This window comes from Ailuropoda melanoleuca, chromosome 8 (genome assembly GCF_002007445.2).
Source record: "Ailuropoda melanoleuca isolate Jingjing chromosome 8, ASM200744v2, whole genome shotgun sequence".
Classification (NCBI taxonomy): domain Eukaryota; kingdom Metazoa; phylum Chordata; class Mammalia; order Carnivora; family Ursidae; genus Ailuropoda; species Ailuropoda melanoleuca.
In genome coordinates, this window is record NC_048225.1 from 67750395 (window position 1) to 67771605 (window position 21211).

General features: G+C 36.7%; 1 protein-coding gene and 2 pseudogenes across 1 annotated transcript in view; 2 read left to right on the forward strand and 1 right to left on the reverse strand.

Annotated features, from left to right (window-relative positions):
* Positions 1–21211, reverse strand: part of CATSPERE (catsper channel auxiliary subunit epsilon) — a 128634-nt gene that overhangs the window by 90070 nt on the left and 17353 nt on the right. The window lies entirely within an intron of this gene.
* Positions 3536–4607, forward strand: LOC117803287 (annotated as a pseudogene).
* LOC100478220 lies at positions 9523–10597 on the forward strand (annotated as a pseudogene).

Genomic DNA, 21211 nt, shown 5'->3' on the forward strand with positions numbered 1-21211 from the left:
ATCAGGAACAAGACAAGGGTTCCCACCTTCAACTCTTCTTCAACACAGTACTGGAAGTCCTAACCAGAGAAACCAAGCACGAAAAAAAAGGGCATCAGAATAGGAAAGGAGAAACTAAAATTGTCTCTTTTGCTGATGATATGACCCTGTTAGATCTGTCCAAAAATTATTAAAGTTGCAGGATACAAATTAACATACAAAAATCAGTAGTGTTTCTATATACTAACAATAAATTACCTGAAAAGGAAATAAAGAAAATGATCTCATTTACAATAGCATCAGAACAATAAAATACTTAGGAATAAAATTAACCAAGAGGGTCAAGTATCTGTACTCTGAAAACTATAAGACATTGATGAAAGAAATCAAAGAAGACACAAATAAACGGAAAGGTATTTCTGTGCTCATTGGAAGAATCAATATGGTTAAAATATCCATATTACTGAAAACCATCTATAGATTCAATTTAATTCCTATTAAGAGTTCAATGGCATTTTTCTGCAGAGGTAGAAAAAAGAATCCTCAAATCTATGTGGAACCAAAAAAGATTCCAAATACCCAAGGCAACCATGAGAAAGAAGAATAAAGCAGGAGGCACCACACTTCCTGATTTCAAAGTATGCTACAAAGCTACAGTAATCATGGGGCGCCTGGGTGGCACAGCGGTTAAGCGTCTGCCTTCGGCTCAGGGCGTGAGCCCAGCGTTATGGGATCGAGCCCCACATCAGGCTCCTCTGCTATGAGCCTGCTTCTTCCTCTCCCACTCCCCCTGCTTGTGTTCCCTTTCTCGCTGGCTGTCTCTATCTCTGTCTAATAAATAAATAAAATCTTTAAAAAAAAAAGCTACAGTAATCAAAACAGGATGGTACTGGCATAAAAACAAATAGATCATTGGAACACAATTGGAAGTTCAGAAATAAACTGAAGCATCTGCAGTCACCTGCTATCTGACAAAGAGCCAAGAACACTAGATGGAAAATTGGGTATTCATGAGTAAAATACCAACACTAGACATCATCTTACACTACTCACAAAAAATAAGTCAAAATTGATTAAAATCTTAAATGTAAGATCTGAAATTATAAAATGCCTAGAAGAAAATATAGGTAAAAATCTCCTTGACATAGGTCTTGGCATTGATTTTTTTACAGTATGACACAGCACAAGAAACAAAATCAAAATTAAACAAGTGGGACAATGTCAAATTTAAAAAGCTTCTGCTCAGAAAAAGAAACAATCAACAAAGTGAAAATATAACCTATGGAATAGGCAAAATATTTGCAAAGTTATATCTGATAAGGGATTAATATTCAAAATGTTTAAAGAACTCATATAACTCAATAGCTAAAAGCCAAATAATCTGATTGAAAAATGGTCAAAAAACCTGAACAAGCATTTTTCCAAAAAGACATTAAAATGGCCAATGGGTGCTTGAAAAGATGCTCAACATCACCAGTTATTAGGAAAACGCAAATCAAACCCACAATGAGATACCTCATGCCTGTTAGCATAGCCTTAATCAAAAAGACAAGAGATCACAAATGCTGGCTTGGATATGGAAAAAAGGGAACCCTCGTACATTGGTGCAACTGGTATAGCCATTATGGAAAACAGTATGGAGAACTGTAAAACAAAAACAAAAACAAAAACAGAATGACCATATGATCTAGCAATTTCACCTCTGGGAATATATTCAAAATAAATGAAAATACTAACCCAAAAGATATCTGCACCTCCATATTCATAGCGGCATTATTTACAATAGCCAACACATGGAAACCAGCTGTGTCCATTGACAGATGAACAGATAAAGAAATTGTGATATACTATGTATACTCAGTGGAATATTATTCAGCCATAAAAGAAACCCCAAGGAAATCCTGCCGTTTGTGACAACATGAGGGCATTGTGCTAAGTGAAAGAAGTCAGAGAAAGGCAAATACTGGATGATCTCACTTATATGTGGAGTCTTTTTAAAAAACCAAACTTATGGAAAAAGAGATCAGATTTATGATTACCAGAGGCAGGCAGTTGGGGAAGGAGAATTGGAGGAAGGTGGTGAAAGGCACGAACTTCATTTATAAGATAAATGTACTAGGGATGTGATATACACCGTAGTGACTACCAGTAACACTGCTGTATGGTATATGGGAAAGTTGTTAATAGAATGAGTCCTAAGAATTCTCATCACTAGAAGAAACTCTTCTTTCCTTCCTCCCTTTTTTCCGCCCTCCCTTCCCTCCTCCCTTCCTTCTTTCCTTCTTTCCCTCCCTCCCTCCTTCATTCCTTCCTTCCTTTTTTCTTTTTATTGTATCTGTAAGAGATAATGGATGTTAACTCAGCATGTTGTGGTAATCACTTCACAAAATATATAAGTCAAGCCTTAAACTAACACAGTATGTCAATTTTATCTCAGTAAAATTGGAAAAAATTAAAAATAAAATTAAGAAAAGAGGAGTGACATCAACAAGATGGCAGATGAGGAGGTTCTCTCACAAAAACAACAATTTAACAACTCTCCATGGGCAAAAATAGCTTTGGGAGAGCCCCAGAGTATAACCAAGAAACTTCAGCAACCCAGGGGAGCACAAAAACTAAAGATGGTGCACAGGAAAGTACAGGAGGCGCTTTACCTGCGGGTAAAGTGTTACTCTAACCCTGAGGCCAGCACAGTTCAATGCCAAGAGGAATTCTGCAGGCTACAACTTCCCATGGGAAAGAAGGAGAGCAGGGAAGCCCCAGAAGCCCTCACCACCACCATGGACCTCCACAGCCTTCTCTACTGAGGACCCCCACGGTCTTCACCAATGTGGACCCCAGCATATGAAAGCATAAATCTCACTGGTAAAGAAAACTATATAGACAAATGCAGAACAAAGTAAAATTGTAATGGTGATGCATAAATTATTTTTAATGCTAATCTAAAAGTTAAAGAAGAAAAATTTGTTAATGGATATATAACACAAAAAGAAGTAAAAAGTCTCTGACTATAAGAACACAAAGGGGACACAGTAAAAATGTAGAGTTTTTATATGCAATCGAAGTTAAGTTCTATCAACTTAAAATAGACACTGTAAGATAATTTATGCAAGCCTCAAGGTAATCACAAAGAAAAAATCTATAGTAGATATACAAAAGATAAAAAGAATCATAGCAAAGCACTACAAAAATCCCCCCATCAAATAGCAAAGGAAGACATCAAGAGAGAAAGAGGAACAAAGCAGCTGCAAATTAGACAGCAAATAATTAACAAAATGGTAATATTAAGTCCTCACCTAGCAACAATTAATTGATTAAATTCCCCAATCAAAAGGTATAGAGTGTTTGAATGGATAAAAACAACAACAAACCAAGATCCAGCAATATGTGGTCCACAAGAGACTCACTTTAGACTTAAAGACACACATAGGCTAAAAGTGAAGGGATGGAGAGGGGCTGGATGGGCAAGTTGGGCATGATGGTTCTAGCGCTGCCAGGCAGCACCTTCTCTTCACCCAGGTGTTGGTGGTGATCAAAAGAGCAGCCAGGGCCACTAATGAGACTCTTCCTGGGCTGGCTGTGCCTGAGCCTGGCAACCACATGGCTAGCACAGAGGATGTGGTTTCTGTGGAACCCGCTCACCCTCTCCCTATAAGTGAATATGACAAGTGGTACCATGGCGGCAGCAGGCAGCAGGAAGGGGAACCATCAGTAGTACCTGTACAATGGAGAGAGATTGTGCTAATCACTCCAGGCTGTCTTTGTTCAGAGTTACCTTGATCAAGGAACACAGATCTTAAACAGGAGTGTTGAGAAATCGGGCTGGCTATTTATCCAATTAAATCACTCTTTTGTGTCATCTGTTTTTAACCTGTTCATGTCTAGAACATCTATCAGTGGGTTTTTAGGAAGAAGCTCAATGTTTGTGTTTTCACCAGATCAGTTTCAGAGACTACTAAAAATTAATCCAGACTGGAAAATCCATAGACTTCTTGATTTCAGTGCTGGAGATGGAGAAGTCACAAAAATCATGAGCCCTCATTTCAAAGAAATGTATGCCACTGAGCTATCTGAAACCATGATATGACAGCTTCAGAAAAAGAAATACAGAACATTTGGTATAAATAAATGCAGAGTAAAGGCTTCCAGTATGGTGTCATCAGCTGCTTCAATTTGCTGGGCCGCTACAATCAGCCCATGACTTAGAAGTTATCAGAAGTGCCTTGGAGCCAACGAGAGGCAGGGTCATCCCTGCCCTGGTTTTACCCTTTCATCGCTATGTGTAAAACATAGGTGGCAAGTGGGAGAAACCATCAGAAATTTTAGAAATTAAGGGACACAGTTGGGAAGAATAAGGGAGTAGTTTGTCTAAAGTTTTCAGAAAAGCTGGTTTTGTTATTGAAGCTTTCACCAGACTACCATACCTGTGTCAAAGCGACATGTATAATGACTACTATATTCAGGACGATGCTGTTTTTATTTTCAAACCAGTACAAACATGTGGAGGCCCAAGTCTTCAGAGCCCACCCCAAGAATGTACACTCCAGAAGAGGGTCTGTGTTTGCAATTATGCATGTGAAAGGAGGACCTTTGGGGACTGCCATTCTGAATATCATGTAGGACTTTAAAAAGCCAAAATATTAATTATTTCTTTGTAGTGTGTAAAAGGAATGTTTTTAAAAAACAAAAACCCAATTCTTTGAGGATTTTTATCAACTCTTTACTCAGTAATACAGGTCACACTTCGATTATGGAAGATATTTTCTCTACTTAATTCAGTAGAGACTCATTCCCCGGCAAAGCAATAGTCATGAATTCACATGGAACCAGTAAATATGGATTGTTTTTAATAAAATGAAGACTGGCAATAAAGCTGTTCATTCATTTGCAAATATTTTGTTATAAAATAGAGCCACTAATACTCTTTCATATTTAGAAATTCTGTCGTTATTCAAAAAATGTTTTTAATCATGTGAATAAACTTTTTTGGAGATGGAAAAAAAGTGGAGAGATGGAAAAAATATTCCATGCAAATGGTAACCAAAACAAAGCAGGGGTGACTATATTTATATCACAGAAAATAGAATTTAAATCAAAAACTGTCTCTAGAGATAAGGTTATTATATAATGTTAAAAGGATCAATTAAACAGGACAATATAACAATTATAAATATATATACACTTGACATCAGAACACCTAACTGTATAAAGCAAATACTGATGGATTGGAAGACAGATACAGCAATACAATAATAGTAGGAGTCTTCGATGTCCCACCTTTTTTAAAAAAAAGATTTTGTTTATTTATTTATTTATTTATTTATTTATTTATTTATTTATTTATTTATTGAGAGAGAGAAAGCATGAGCAGGGGGAGGAGTACAGAGAGAAGCAGGCTCCCTGCTAAGCAGGGAACCTGATGTGAGGCTTGATCTAAGGACCCTGACTGAGCCACCCAGATGTCCCGATGTCCCACTTTCAATAATGGTTAAAACATCCAGATAGAAAAACAATTAAAAAAAAGAGCTGACTTGAACAACACTATAGACCAAGTGGATCTGACAGACATATACAGAACTTTTCACCACCAGCAGAAGAATACACATTCTCCCCAAGTGCATATTTTCCAGCATAGATCATTAGAGGTCAAAAATCATGCCTTAAAAATGTAAGGGGATTAAAATCATTCCAAGTATCTCCTCCAACCACAATGCAATGAAACTAGCATTTATTAACTGTAAGAAAATGTGAAGATTCACACATACAGGGAACTAAGCAACATACTCTTGAACAAAGATCTCAATTTAAATGAAAACAAAAACACAACTTATGGTATGTATCAAAAGCAGTACTTAGAGGGAATCAATAAATGCCTACATTAAAAAAAGAATAATCTCAAATAAACAACTAAATTTACACCCCAATGAACTAGAAAAAGAACAAACTAAGCACAAAGTGAGAAGAAGGAAATAGATAATAAAGATAGGAGCAGAAATAAGTAGAGAACAGAAAAACAATAGGGAAAAATATCAATGAAACTAAGAATTAGTGTTTTGAAATATAAACAAAATGGATAATCCATTTTGAAAAAAAGAAAACTCAAATAAATAAAACTAGAAATGAAAGAGGAGACATTTCAACAGATACTTCAGAAGGATCATAAAAGGATCATAAAAGACTATTATAAACAACTATATGCTAACAAATTGGATAAACTAGAAGGGGTAGATAAATTCCTAGAAACATACAACTTACTAACATTGACTCAAGAAGAGAAAGCCTAAACAGACCAATTACAAATAAAGAGATCGAAGCAATAATCAAATATCTCCCAAAAAAGTAAACCCAGGAACAGAATGTGACAGACAGATGTGAAAGATTTCTATACTAAAAATTGTAAAGCACTGGTGAGGAAAATTAAAGAAAACATGGATAAATGTAAAGATATTCCATATTCATGGACTGAAAGAATTAATATTGCTAAAATGTCCTTACTACTCAAAGTGCTTTACAGACTCAACTCATTCCTTATCAAAATCCCAATCCCATTTGACATAATTAGAAAAAACAATCTGAAAATTTGTATAGAACCACAAAAGACCCAAATAGCAAATGCAATTTTGATCAAGAAGAACAAAGCTGGAGGGGCACCTGGGTGGCTCAGTCAGTTAAGCATCTAACTCTTGGTTTTGGCTCAGGTCAAGATCTCAGGGCCCTGAAATTGAGACCCACATTGGGCTCCCCACTCAGTGGTGGTTCTGCTTCCCCTCTCCCTCCCTCTTACCCTCCCACTGCTTGTGCACTCTCTCTCTGTCTCTAAAATAAACAAATAAATCTTAAAAAAATAACAAAGCTGGAGGCATGATACCTCCTGATTTCAATATATATTACAGAGCCATAGTAATCAGAACAGTATAGTAATGCCATAAAAACAGATACATAGACCAGTGGAACAAAATAAAGAGCCCAGCAATAAATCCATGCATTTATGGTCAACTGATTTTTGAAAAGAGCGCCAAAAACATACATGGTGAAAGGACAGTTTGTGCAACAAATGGTGTTGGAAAAACTGGATGTGCACATGCAGAAGAATTAAATTGAGCCCTTATCTTGCATCATATTTTTAAAATCCACTCAAAATGAACTAAAGACTTAAACATAAGACTTAAAGCCATAAAACTACTAGAAGAAAACATGGGAAATGCTTTTTTTTTTTTAAANGCTTCTGCTCAGAAAAAGAAACAATCAACAAAGTGAAAATATAACCTATGGAATAGGCAAAATATTTGCAAAGTTATATCTGATAAGGGATTAATATTCAAAATGTTTAAAGAACTCATATAACTCAATAGCTAAAAGCCAAATAATCTGATTGAAAAATGGTCAAAAAACCTGAACAAGCATTTTTCCAAAAAGACATTAAAATGGCCAATGGGTGCTTGAAAAGATGCTCAACATCACCAGTTATTAGGAAAACGCAAATCAAACCCACAATGAGATACCTCATGCCTGTTAGCATAGCCTTAATCAAAAAGACAAGAGATCACAAATGCTGGCTTGGATATGGAAAAAAGGGAACCCTCGTACATTGGTGCAACTGGTATAGCCATTATGGAAAACAGTATGGAGAACTGTAAAACAAAAACAAAAACAAAAACAGAATGACCATATGATCTAGCAATTTCACCTCTGGGAATATATTCAAAATAAATGAAAATACTAACCCAAAAGATATCTGCACCTCCATATTCATAGCGGCATTATTTACAATAGCCAACACATGGAAACCAGCTGTGTCCATTGACAGATGAACAGATAAAGAAATTGTGATATACTATGTATACTCAGTGGAATATTATTCAGCCATAAAAGAAACCCCAAGGAAATCCTGCCGTTTGTGACAACATGAGGGCATTGTGCTAAGTGAAAGAAGTCAGAGAAAGGCAAATACTGGATGATCTCACTTATATGTGGAGTCTTTTTAAAAAACCAAACTTATGGAAAAAGAGATCAGATTTATGATTACCAGAGGCAGGCAGTTGGGGAAGGAGAATTGGAGGAAGGTGGTGAAAGGCACGAACTTCATTTATAAGATAAATGTACTAGGGATGTGATATACACCGTAGTGACTACCAGTAACACTGCTGTATGGTATATGGGAAAGTTGTTAATAGAATGAGTCCTGAGAATTCTCATCACTAGAAGAAACTCTTCTTTCCTTCCTCCCTTTTTTCCGCCCTCCCTTCCCTCCTCCCTTCCTTCTTTCCTTCTTTCCCTCCCTCCCTCCTTCATTCCTTCCTTCCTTTTTTCTTTTTATTGTATCTGTAAGAGATAATGGATGTTAACTCAGCATGTTGTGGTAATCACTTCACAAAATATATAAGTCAAGCCTTAAACTAACACAGTATGTCAATTTTATCTCAGTAAAATTGGAAAAAATTAAAAATAAAATTAAGAAAAGAGGAGTGACATCAACAAGATGGCAGATGAGGAGGTTCTCTCACAAAAACAACAATTTAACAACTCTCCATGGGCAAAAATAGCTTTGGGAGAGCCCCAGAGTATAACCAAGAAACTTCAGCAACCCAGGGGAGCACAAAAACTAAAGATGGTGCACAGGAAAGTACAGGAGGCGCTTTACCTGCGGGTAAAGTGTTACTCTAACCCTGAGGCCAGCACAGTTCAATGCCAAGAGGAATTCTGCAGGCTACAACTTCCCATGGGAAAGAAGGAGAGCAGGGAAGCCCCAGAAGCCCTCACCACCACCATGGACCTCCACAGCCTTCTCTACTGAGGACCCCCACGGTCTTCACCAATGTGGACCCCAGCATATGAAAGCATAAATCTCACTGGTAAAGAAAACTATATAGACAAATGCAGAACAAAGTAAAATTGTAATGGTGATGCATAAATTATTTTTAATGCTAATCTAAAAGTTAAAGAAGAAAAATTTGTTAATGGATATATAACACAAAAAGAAGTAAAAAGTCTCTGACTATAAGAACACAAAGGGGACACAGTAAAAACGTAGAGTTTTTATATGCAATCGAAGTTAAGTTCTATCAACTTAAAATAGACACTGTAAGATAATTTATGCAAGCCTCAAGGTAATCACAAAGAAAAAATCTATAGTAGATATACAAAAGATAAAAAGAATCATAGCAAAGCACTACAAAAATCCCCCCATCAAATAGCAAAGGAAGACATCAAGAGAGAAAGAGGAACAAAGCAGCTGCAAATTAGACAGCAAATAATTAACAAAATGGTAATATTAAGTCCTCACCTAGCAACAATTAATTGATTAAATTCCCCAATCAAAAGGTATAGAGTGTTTGAATGGATAAAAACAACAACAAACCAAGATCCAGCAATATGTGGTCCACAAGAGACTCACTTTAGACTTAAAGACACACATAGGCTAAAAGTGAAGGGATGGAGAGGGGCTGGATGGGCAAGTTGGGCATGATGGTTCTAGCGCTGCCAGGCAGCACCTTCTCTTCACCCAGGTGTTGGCGGTGATCAAAAGAGCAGCCAGGGCCACTAATGAGACTCTTCCTGGGCTGGCTGTGCCTGAGCCTGGCAACCACATGGCTAGGGCAGAGGATGTGGTTTCTGTGGAACCCGCTCACCCTCTCCCTATAAGTGAATATGACAAGTGGTACCATGGCAGCAGCAGGCAGCAGGAAGGGGAACCATCAGTAGTACCTGTACAATGGAGAGAGATTGTGCTAATCACTCCAGGCTGTCTTTGTTCAGAGTTACCTTGATCAAGGAACACAGATCTTAAACAGGAGTGTTGAGAAATCGGGCTGGCTATTTATCCAATTAAATCACTCTTTTGTGTCATCTGTTTTTAACCTGTTCATGTCTAGAACATCTATCAGTGGGTTTTTAGGAAGAAGCTCAATGTTTGTGTTTTCACCAGATCAGTTTCAGAGACTACTAAAAATTAATCCAGACTGGAAAATCCATAGACTTCTTGATTTCAGTGCTGGAGATGGAGAAGTCACAAAAATCATGAGCCCTCATTTCGAAGAAATGTATGCCACTGAGCTATCTGAAACCATGATATGACAGCTTCAGAAAAAGAAATACAGAACATTTGATATAAATAAATGCAGAGTAAAGGCTTCCAGTATGGTGTCATCAGCTGCTTCAATTTGCTGGGCCGCTACAATCAGCCCATGACTTATTAGAAGTTATCAGAAGTGCCTTGGAGCCAACGAGAGGCAGGGTCATCCCTGCCCTGGTTTTACCCTTTCATCACTATGTGTAAAACATAGGTGGCAAGTGGGAGAAACCATCAGAAATTTTAGAAATTAAGGGACACAGTTGGGAAGAATAAGGGAGTAGTTTGTCTAAAGTTTTCAGAAAAGCTGGTTTTGTTATTGAAGCTTTCACCAGACTACCATACCTGTGTCAAAGCGACATGTATAATGACTACTATATTCAGGACGATGCTGTTTTTATTTTCAAACCAGTACAAACATGTGGAGGCCCAAGTCTTCAGAGCCCACCCCAAGAATGTACACTCCAGAAGAGGGTCTGTGTTTGCAATTATGCATGTGAAAGGAGGACCTTTGGGGACTGCCATTCTGAATATCATGTAGGACTTTAAAAAGCCAAAATATTAATTATTTCTTTGTAGTGTGTAAAAGGAATGTTTTTAAAAAACAAAAACCCAATTCTTTGAGGATTTTTATCAACTCTTTACTCAGTAATACAGGTCACACTTCGATTATGGAAGATATTTTCTCTACTTAATTCAGTAGAGACTCATTCCCCGGCAAAGCAATAGTCATGAATTCACATGGAACCAGTAAATATGGATTGTTTTTAATAAAATGAAGACTGGCAATAAAGCTGTTCATTCATTTGCAAATATTTTGTTATAAAATAGAGCCACTAATACTCTTTCATATTTAGAAATTCTGTCGTTATTCAAAAAATGTTTTTAATCATGTGAATAAACTTTTTTGGAGATGGAAAAAAAGTGGAGAGATGGAAAAAATATTCCATGCAAATGGTAACCAAAACAAAGCAGGGGTGACTATATTTATATCACAGAAAATAGAATTTAAATCAAAAACTGTCTCTAGAGATAAGGTTATTATATAATGTTAAAAGGATCAATTAAACAGGACAATATAACAATTATAAATATATATACACTTGACATCAGAACACCTAACTATATAAAGCAAATACTGATGGATTGGAAGACAGATACAGCAATACAATAATAGTAGGAGTCTTCGATGTCCCACCTTTTATAAAAAAAAGATTTTGTTTATTTATTTATTTATTTATTTATTTATTTATTTATTTATTTGAGAGAGAGAGAGAAAGCATGAGCAGGGGGAGGAGTACAGAGAGAAGCAGGCTCCCTGCTGAGCAGGGAACCTGATGTGAGGCTTGATCTCAGGACCCTGACTGAGCCACCCAGATGTCCCGATGTCCCACTTTCAATAATGGTTAAAACATCCAGATAGAAAAACAATTAAAAAAAAGAGCTGACTTGAACAACACTATAGACCAAGTGGATCTAACAGACATATACAGAACTTTTCACCACCAGCAGAAGAATACACATTCTCCCCAAGTGCATATTTTCCAGCATAGATCATTAGAGGTCAAAAATCATGCCTTAAAAATGTAAGGGGATTAAAATCATTCCAAGTATCTCCTCCAACCACAATGCAATGAAACTAGCATTTATTAACTGTAAGAAAATGTGAAGATTCACACATACAGGGAACTAAGCAACATACTCTTGAACAAAGATCTCAATTTAAATGAAAACAAAAACACAACTTATGGTATGTATCAAAAGCAGTACTTAGAGGGAATCAATAAATGCCTACATTAAAAAAAGAATAATCTCAAATAAACAACTAAATTTACACCCCAATGAACTAGAAAAAGAACAAACTAAGCACAAAGTGAGAAGAAGGAAATAGATAATAAAGATAGGAGCAGAAATAAGTAGAGAACAGAAAAACAATAGGGAAAAATATCAATGAAACTAAGAATTAGTGTTTTGAAATATAAACAAAATGGATAATCCATTTTGAAAAAAAGAAAACTCAAATAAATAAAACTAGAAATGAAAGAGGAGACATTTCAACAGATACTTCAGAAGGATCATAAAAGGATCATAAAAGACTATTATAAACAACTATATGCTAACAAATTGGATAAACTAGAAGGGGTAGATAAATTCCTAGAAACATACAACTTACTAACATTGACTCAAGAAGAGAAAGCCTAAACAGACCAATTACAAATAAAGAGATCGAAGCAATAATCAAATATCTCCCAAAAAAGTAAACCCAGGAACAGAATGTGACAGACAGATGTGAAAGATTTCTATACTAAAAATTGTAAAGCACTGGTGAGGAAAATTAAAGAAAACATGGATAAATGTAAAGATATTCCATATTCATGGACTGAAAGAATTAATATTGCTAAAATGTCCTTACTACTCAAAGTGCTTTACAGACTCAACTCATTCCTTATCAAAATCCCAATCCCATTTGACATAATTAGAAAAAACAATCTGAAAATTTGTATAGAACCACAAAAGACCCAAATAGCAAATGCAATTTTGATCAAGAAGAACAAAGCTGGAGGGGCACCTGGGTGGCTCAGTCAGTTAAGCATCTAACTCTTGGTTTTGGCTCAGGTCGAGATCTCAGGGCCCTGAAATTGAGACCCACATTGGGCTCCCCACTCAGTGGTGGTTCTGCTTCCCCTCTCCCTCCCTCTTACCCTCCCACTGCTTGTGCACTCTCTCTCTGTCTCTAAAATAAACAAATAAATCTTAAAAAAATAACAAAGCTGGAGGCATGATACCTCCTGATTTCAATATATATTACAGAGCCATAGTAATCAGAACAGTATAGTAATGCCATAAAAACAGATACATAGACCAGTGGAACAAAATAAAGAGCCCAGCAATAAATCCATGCATTTATGGTCAACTGATTTTTGAAAAGAGCGCCAAAAACATACATGGTGAAAGGACAGTTTGTGCAACAAATGGTGTTGGAAAAACTGGATGTGCACATGCAGAAGAATTAAATTGAGCCCTTATCTTGCATCATATTTTTAAAATCCACTCAAAATGAACTAAAGACTTAAACATAAGACTTAAAGCCATAAAACTACTAGAAGAAAACATGGGAAATGCTTTTTTTTTTTTTTAGCTTCCAATTTTTTTTATTTTTATTTATATATTTATTTATTCGACAGAGATAGGGACAGCCAGTGAGAGAGGGAACACAAGCAGGGGGAGTGGGAGAGGAAGAAGCAGACTCATAGGGGAGGAGCCCAATGTGGGGCTCGATCCCATAACGCTGGGATACGCCGGGATCATGCCCTGAGCCGAAGGCAGACNGGAGTGGGAGAGGAAGAAGCAGGCTCATAGGGGAGGAGCCCAATGTGGGGCTCGATCCCATAACGCCGGGATACGCCGGGATCATGCCCTGAGCCGAAGGCAGACGCTTAATCGCTGTGACTTTATTCTTTCTAAAAAATTTATTTTGTTTCCAGTGTAGTTAAAATATGGTGTTATATTGGTTTCCCGTGTACTATATAATGATTCAACAATCCATATATTACCTCGGGCTTATCAAGATAAGTGTACTCTCAATCCCCATCACCTATTTCACCCATCCCCCACCCACCTCCCCCCTGGTAACCATCAGTTTGTTCTCCATAGTTGAGTCTGTCTTTTGGTTTGTCTTTCTCTTTTTCCCCCTTTGTTCGCTTCTTGTTTCTTAAATTCCACATACAAGTGAAATCCTATGGTATTTTTCTCTCTCTGACTTATTTTGCTTAGCATTATGTTCTAGATCCATCCATGGGTTGCAAATGGCAAGATTTCATTCTTTTTTATAGCTGAATAATATTTCATTACACACACACACACACCCCCCACATCTTCTTTATCCATCCATCAATCGATGGACACTTGGGCTCCTCTTGCAGTTTGGCTATTGTAAATAATGCTGCAGTAAAAATAGGAGTGCATGCATCCCTTTTAATTACTGTTTTTGTATTCTTTGAGTAAATACCCAGTACCCAGTAGAGTGATTGCTGGATCATAGGGTAGCTCTCTTTTTAATTTTTTGAGGAACATCCCTACTGTCATCCACAGTGGCTGCACCAGTTTGCATTCCCACTAACAGTGCATGAGGGTTTCTTTTTCTCCACATCCTCACCAACACTTGTTTCTTGTGTTGTTGATTTTAGCTATTCTGACCAGTGTGAGGTGATATCTCATTTAGTTTTGATTTGCGTTTCCCTGATGATGACTGATGNTTCTCCACATCCTCACCAACACTTGTTTCTTGTGTTGTTGATTTTAGCTATTCTGACCAGTGTGAGGTGATACCTCATTGTGGTTTTGATTTGCATTTCCCTGATGATGACTGATACTGAACATTTTTTCATGGGTCTGAGGGCCATTTTTATGTTTTCTTTGGAGAAGTGTCTGTTTATGTCTTCTACCCATTTTTTATTGAATTATTTGGGCTTTTTTGGTGTTGAGTTTTATAAGTTCTTTATATATACAAATATCTTTTCCCATTCAGTAGATTGTCTTTCAGTTTTGTTGTTTCCTTTGCTATGCATACAACGGAATATTATTTAGCCTTAAAAAGAAGGGAAATTCTGACACATGCTACAAATATGGATGAACCTTGACTATACTATGCTAAGTGAAGTCAGTCACAAAAAGACAAATACTGTATGATTCCATTTATATAAGGTACTTAGAATTGTCAAATTCTTAGAGATGGAAGAACAACCTTACAAATGTACTTAATGCCACTGAACTGTATACTTAAAATTGTTATTAAAATGATAAATGCTTATGTTTATTTCATGCAATTTTCAAAAAGTACATTCCTTTAAATATCTAAGGGATCCTGGGGTGGTCCTGTTGGACAGTTCTCCACTATGACACTGAAAGAACATGCAGTCACCTTTCTGCCTTATTTCTAAGTTTTGGATATTTTTTCTCAATATATATAAGTTCTTAAGATATTTCACCTCTGAAGGTAAAAGACACTAAGAAAAATATTTAAGATTGCAATTAATATAAATTCTACATACATGTTTATAAAAGCATTTAAATATATATTTAATTAGATTTATTTAATTTTGTTTATTCATAAATATAAATTTATATTAATTTATTTGTTTATATAATTAAATACATATCTAATAATTATATAAAATTAAATGCTATCTAATACTATCTAATACTTAGTTATATATTTAATTATAATTAGAAAATCTTATCAACTATCTCATAAAATTCAGAAGACACCACTGAATTCTAAAAAGCAAAATCTTTTAATTGAAAAATTTTAAAACCTATGTTTACTTTTAGAGTGATTTTCTACAAGAAATCAATAGGAAGAGGGGCGCCTGGGTGGCACAGCGGTTAAGCGTCTGCCTTCGGCTCAGGGCGTGATCCCGGCGTTATGGGATCGAGCCCCACGTCAGGCTCCTCTGCTGTGAGCCTGCTTCTTCCTCTCCCACTCCCCCTGCTTGTGTTCCCTCTCTCGCTAGCTGTCTCTCTGTCAAATAAAAATAAAAAAAATCAATAGGAAGAAAATGAATCTGTGAACAACTATTTATAGCAATAAATCATTATTAGAAAAAAAAATCCTGAGACAATGATTAAGACTGGAAATTCTTAAAAACCCAAAGAGATTAAACACAAATGTACATGGTATCTCCTCCCTATTAAAATAGCTTATATCTTTTGAGGTTTGGCTATAGTTTAGAAATGTTTCTTTTACTTCACTGTTTGTTCTGATCACATGACATTTGCATCATATGATATCTATTGACTGTCTTTTTTAAATGGAGACTTTCCTTTTTCTTGGTGTGATGAGTAATCTTTGGACTGTATCTCCTGAATGTTTTAGTATTGTATATTAAGATTCTAATTCCTATTTAAATCTTTCATGTTATCAGGTAGTCAATCTGTTTAGGATCAGAATGCATGTCTTAGATCACTTTTGTGGATTGTGGTTTAAATGTTTGTGTAATTTATAGAGCTACTGCAGTGCTATTTTGTTCCACTTTTGTGTTAACAGGAATGGAGGACTCCATGCAATAGTCCCCACAGCACCAGTTAGGGAGGGGACGCTGTGTTTCCTTGCTATTACAGGGCGGAGGTTAGTCAGAGTCCTGCCCACAGGCCCCACAGGGAAGGAGTATGGCTTCACCGCTTCATTGCTTCCTTATTATAGGGTGGGGTTGACTTTGGAATTCCATCCACAGGCGCTGCAGAGGAGGGGTCCCACACTGTTACTGGAAGGTAGAGGTAGGAGTCAGAGTTCCACCTACAGGTGCTGCAGGATCAGGCACTGCCGTGTATGTGTGTGTGTGTGTGTGTGTGTGTGTGTGTGTGACAGAGAGAGAGAGATGCATGAACAGAAGTGGTAATTAGCTTGACCTCATTTGTTACTGCAGTGTGAGGATGAAAGTCAAGAGTTCTGCCTACAAGCACCACGAAAGAAATGCACTGCCTCATTATTGTCGAGGGGTGAGAGTCAGATTTCCACCTTTAGGTTCCACAGGTGAGGAAAGTTTCCTCATTACTGCAGGAAGTGGGAGGAAAAAGAGGGTTCTGGCCAAGAGCTCCGCTACTGCAGCACCTATTATAGTGGGAAATGGGAACAGCTCTATTTTGTGGTGGTTGGTCCAAGAATAGGCAGATATGCTAAAAAACTCTGTCCTTAAGGGTCTTTCTGGTCTTTCGGATAAAGAATGCAGGCCTTTCTTGGGGGTTTTCTTTTTCTTCTCTGTTTGCTGGAATCACTGAGTTTCAGGCATCTCTAGTGCCTATGCCAGAGTATATAGGAGGCAAGGAAAAAGTTCAAGGAACTCATTGGTAGGGCGCTCTTAGAATCTCAAGGTCCCTAGTCACATCTACTTTCTTTTCTTTGTCTTTCAGTATTTTTGTGGGAGAAATGTATTTTGTCTAGGATTTTTCTTTCATTATGAAAGGTGGCGGAAGTAAAATTAAATGCATTTACTCCATCTAGTCTGGAACTGGAAACCTTGACATAATATATTTTAAAACTATCTACTGTCATATGGAAAATGGATTGTAGGGTGGGGACAGAGTGGGGGCATTGAGATTAGTGAAGGAGCTCTTCTTGAGAAACTAGGAGGAGGATGGTGTCATGTGCTGAACTGGTGAATCTGTTATGGGAAGAACAGATTTACTGGGAAACTGGAGAGTCCATTTTATCCACACTACATAGAACCTGTTTATAAGACCTCTAAACAGGAATGCCAGTGGTCAGTTGAATTTATGATTTGAAAAGGTGAGGGGAAAGTTCTCAGGGGAGGTATAAATTTTTAAGCCATTATCTTATAATTGATATCTAAAGCAATTGGGTCTATGTGAAATCACCTGGGGAATAAATGCAAAGAATCATTTAAAGATTAGTGAAGGAAGAGGAGTAAGTAAAGGAGATGGCAAAGGGTAACAAGTAAAGTAGGAGGGAAACCAACATGTTTTGGTGCCAGAGAAGCCAAAACAGAAGAGTGTTTCAAGAAAAAAGAAATGGTGAAACATGTAAATGCTGGCAAGTTGTGAAAAGTGTCCATTAGACTTCATGACATGGGGTTGGACTTTGGTTACACAATTCAGTGGGCTAAATGTAGAGTAACCACAGCAGCGGTCCTCATCAAGCCATACAACCATGTATGGAAGTTCTTGGCTGTAAAGACTGAAGCTGCGCGGTATGAATTCAAGAATGAGTGGAACTAAAAATGTATTATACAGAGTTTTAGCTCTGTCATGTAAAGAGCTTGGAAGGTGTCACTTCTATTACTGCAAAAGGAAAAGCTGGACAAATTAAAAAGCAATGACTTTTCTTGAGTCCAAGAGGGAACTGAGTTTGCAAGGCAAACTACTATCCCAAGATCTGTAGAGACAGGCGAATCCAGAAAGTCATAGCTGAGAATCTGCTTATACAGAGAAGAAGCTACTGGAGCCAAAAAATGGTGGTAAGCAACACTTAAATGGTAATTTTGACAAATTGTGGGAAGCTGAGTGTGAGGTTGAGAAATTCCTTACGGTTACAGTTTTAGGCGAAACTTCACCAGTCTCACCATGAAGACTAGAGAAAGATCCCTCACAGTGAAGCCTAGAGAAATATCCCCTCATGGCGCTGGCAGGGGGAGAGGAAAAGTAATCTTTGTGAAATATACCCAGAGCCTTTTCCACAACAAAGGTCTACTCTTCAGGGAGAAAGACTTTACCAGATCCCTGTCCCAGAGCCATAGGGGAGGGTATTCCTCTCACTCCCATATCCTCTAGACTTCTAGTCTCCATAAGTCAGGGGGTAGTGGTGGTGGGGAAACTAAGAATAAACATTTCTGGAGGTCACATACCGGAGATGTAGGTCCACTAAAAGACACATTTAATTGGGAGAGTGTATAAATCTCCCCTCACTCATACCTTACCACATCAAAAAGGCTTCAGTATAATAGTGGATCATAGCTTAAAGAGCTGTAAGACACATACAATCTCTAAAGAGGGGAACTTATAAGTCTGAAGTCAAAAGGGTAGACAAAAACAAGAACCTTAAAGCAATTTAAAGCTCCTGGCACCTAAAGCTACAGCAAACACCAAACCAAGCCCAATTACTGACCAGATTAATATTAAATCCACACACAAGTGGCCTGTTTACCTCAGTTCCTATTACCTAATATAACATATATGACTTTCAACAATAACAAACAAAATCGCAAGCATGCCAAAAGCAAGCAGAAACAAAGTCTGAAGAGAAAAAGCAAACTTCAGAACCAGAATCAGAAATGACACACATATTAGAATTGTCAGGGAATTTATAATAACTGTCATTAATAATATTAAGGGCTCTAATAGAAAAATTAGGATATATGGAAGAACAGATGGGTAATGTAAGCAGAAAAGTGGAAATTCTAAGAAAAGAGTCAAGGAAATGCTAGGAATACAAACAATTTAATAGAAATGAAGAATGCTTTTGATGGGCTCATCAGTAGACTCAACAGAGCTGAGGAGGGAATTAGTGGGCTTGAAGGTAGGTCAACAAATCATGGAACTTTTCATCAAAAACTAGGTGTGTACTGTATGGTGACTAATATAATATAATAAAAATTATTATATAAAAAAAGAAAATTCCTAAAATGAAATACAAAGAGAAGAATGGGAAAAAAAAAAAGGACAGAACTTCCAAGAACTGTCGGATCATCTCAAAAGATGTAACATACACAACTGGAATGCCAGGAGAAGAGAGAATGGAGCAAAATAAATATCTGAGGTAATATGGGCCAAGAACTTTCAAAATTAATGACAGACACCAAAACGCAGATCCAGGAAGCTCAGGGAACATCAAGAAGACTAAATGCAAAACAACTACTCCAAGGCATACCATAGTCAAGCTGAAGAAAACTGAAGGCAAAAACAAAATCTTGGGGTGCTTAGTTGTTAAGCCACCACTGGGTGGCTCAGTTGTTAAGCGTCTGCCTTCAGCTCAGGTCATGATCCCAGGGTCCTGGGATGGAACCCTGCATTGGGCTCCCTGCTCTGCTTGGGAGTCTGCTTCTTCTTCTCCCACTCCCCCTGCTTGTGTTCCCTCTCTTGCTGGCTGTCTCTCTCTCTCTGTCAAATAAATAAAATCTTTAAAAAAAACAACAACAACAACAACAACAAAATCTTGAAAAATGATAGAGGGGGAAAGCACCATACCTATAGATCAAGAAGAATAACAAAACAATTAAAAGAGACGTCTTGTCAGAGGCACACAAGCAAGAAGAGAGATGAGTGAAATATTTAGTGTTGAAAGAAAAAAAAATCCACCAACCTAAAATTCTATATCCAGCAAAATTATCTTTCAAGAGTGATAGAGAAATAAAGACTTTCTCAGAAAACAAAAACCAAGGGAATTCCTCACCACCAGACCTGCCCTGCAAGAAATATTAAAATATTTTCTTCAGATAGAAGGAGAATGATAAAGGTCAGAAACTTGGATTTACATGAAAAAGGAAGAGCATTAGAAAAGGAGTAAACAAGGATAAAATAAAATCATTTATTTTTATTTTGTATTGAGGTAAAACTCACATAAGATTAACCACATTAAAGTTTACAATTCAATGGTTTTTAGTACATTCACGATGTTGTGCAACCAATACCTTTTTCTAATTCCAAAACACTTTCTTCACCTCAAAAGAAAACCCATCAAGCTGTCACTATTCTTGAGTTCATCCAAAAAATAACTTTGTTTAAATTAATAATGGTAACAACGTATTGGACTACTGTCCCACATGGATAATTAAATGAATGACAGCAATGTTACAAGAGACAGGAGGGAGGAATTGGGAATACTTTGTTATGAGGAAGATAAATAACAGTAGAGTGGAATAGTGTTATTGGAAAGTAGACTTGGATTAGTTAAAATGTACATTGTAAACTCCAGGGCAATCACTAAATTTTTTTTGAAGAAATATAATTGATACACTAAGAGAGGAAATAAAATGGAATCCTATACAATGCTCAATTAAAACCAAAAAGGCAGAAAAAGAAGCATCTGGCAATGAAAAGACAACAGTTACAAACATGGTTGATATTAAGCCAAATAAATCAATAATCACTTTAAATGTTAATGGCCTAAATGCATCAGTTAAAAACCACAGATTGCCAGAATGAATTTTTTTAAAAATCCCAATAAGATGCAATTATACATTGTCCACAAGAAACTTGCTTTAAACATAAACACTCAGCTTAAAAGTAAAGAAATAGAGAAAATATATACTAAGCTAAAACTAATCAAAAGAAAACTGGAGGACTATAAAATTTCAGACAAGGCCAATTTCAGCACAGGGAATATTATTAGTGACAAAGAGGGCAGAATATAAAAATAAAGAGGCTAATTTTCCAAGAGAACATAACAATCCTAAACATGAATGCATCTAACAACAGCACATCAAGGCAAAAACTGATAACTGAGAGGAGAAACAAAAGAATCTACTATTATAGACAAAAAGTTAAATGCCCTCCATCAGTAGTTGATAGATCAATCAGGCTGAAAATCAACACAAATATCCACTTAACACTATGAAGAACTTCATCTAATTGTCTTATATAGAATACTCAATCCTACAACAGTATAATACATATTCTTATTTTTTTTAAAGATTTTATTTATTTATTTGA